The sequence below is a fragment of the Dromiciops gliroides genome, chromosome 1 (assembly GCF_019393635.1).
Source record: "Dromiciops gliroides isolate mDroGli1 chromosome 1, mDroGli1.pri, whole genome shotgun sequence".
In the NCBI taxonomy this organism is placed as follows: Eukaryota; Metazoa; Chordata; class Mammalia; order Microbiotheria; family Microbiotheriidae; genus Dromiciops; species Dromiciops gliroides.
The window spans coordinates 56,297,723-56,299,375 of NC_057861.1; positions in this window are offsets into that span (position 1 = coordinate 56,297,723).

The following is a 1,653-nucleotide window of genomic DNA, read 5'->3' on the forward strand; positions in this document are numbered from 1 at the left end:
TGTTCTAAGGACCTTCCCAGCTCTGACATACTGAGTTCTCAGAGCCCTCCCATCTCTGACATCCTGGGTTCTAAAGACCTCCCAGCTCTGACATCCTGGGTTCCAAGGACCTTCCCAGCTCAGACATCCTGGGTTCTCAGGGCCCTCCCATCTCTGATATCCTGGGTTCTAAAGATCTCCCATCTCTGACATCCTGAGTTCTAAAGACCTCGCAGCTCTAACATCCTGGGTTCTAAGGACCTTCCCAGCTCAAACATCCTGGGTTCTCAGGGCTCTCCCAGCTCAGACATCCTGGGTTCTAAAGACCTCCCAGCTCTGACATTCACAGAATCCTTCTCTTCTCCAGGCATTATGTACTTCAAGAAGCTTTTCCGGACTTCCCTAACTTCTAGTGGCCTCCCTCTCAACCCAAGTTAAATATATTTGGAATTCTTTAGATTTATGCTGTATATATTGTAAATGTACTTGTCATCTCCTTGCGCCTCAAGGGTGGGATTACTTTAAACTTTGTCCCCAACACCTAGCACCATGCCCTGCACAGAGTAGGCTCTGAATACTTGCTCATTGATTGATTTTCTGGGTTAAGGTCCCCTTCTAGCCGAGACATGCTATCTTCTTTGGGCCCTCCCAGCTCTGACTTTCTATAGAGCTGGGAGGCAGGGAGAGGAACAGGGTGTTGGCCCTGGGCGGGCCTCACGCTGCCTTAGGTAGGCCCCAAGCTTGAGTGGGCCCAGGGCAGGGCCAGCTGGAGTGTGTGGGGAGGAGCCCGAGTCTGGCTCTCTCCTGCCCCAGGCTCCAGGGTCCTTCCTGGGAGCTGAGGCACAGGCCCCTCACAGCTGTGTCCCCTTTTTCTAGGGGGAGGGGGTGGTGGTGGGAGGGGCTGCTTTCTCTCTGGCAGGCAGAGGGCTGGGAAGCTCCCATCTAGGGTGGAGAGGGACGGAAAGACATGAGGTCACTGAAGGGACAATAGAATGTCAAAGCAAGACAGACCCTTAGAGATCATCTGCTTCCATCCCTCCCCTCCCCCCCATATATTTTTGTTTTGTTTTGTTTTGTTTTGTTTTGTTTTTTAGTGAGGCAGTTGGGGTTAAGTGACTTTCCCAGGGTCACACAGCTAGTAAGTGTTAAGTGTCTGAGGCCGGATTTGAACTCAGGTACTCCTGATTCCAGGGCCAGTGCTCTATCCACTGTGCCACCTAGCTGCCCCCCCATATATTTTTTTTAACAGAAGCTGAGGCCCAGGATGTTCAATGATTGAGCCAGGCAAGGTCACACAGGTCGTAAGCATCAGCAAGTAGGATCTGAACTTGGGTGCTTTGTTCCCCAATCTGATATGACACCTAGAGGCCTGGCTACCCCGTCCACCCACAGACCCAAGGGTAGGAGGCACCAAAGATGCTACCCCTCCCCCCGCCAGGTTACAGAGGAGGAGGCTGTGGCCCATCGCCACCATCCGTCCAGCCAGCGACAGGCCCGAGCCGCCTCCATCAGAGTCCTTGGCCCAGTCACCTGCCCCAGAGGGCAGGTATCTGTTTTTTAATGTCTCCAGCTGATCTTCCCCAGTGGCCTCTCTCTTCTGATTTCCCAACTCCATGGTGAAGGAGGGGCTGAGGTGGAATAGGCAGAGACAGAAGATGCCACCAGAGAGATGTA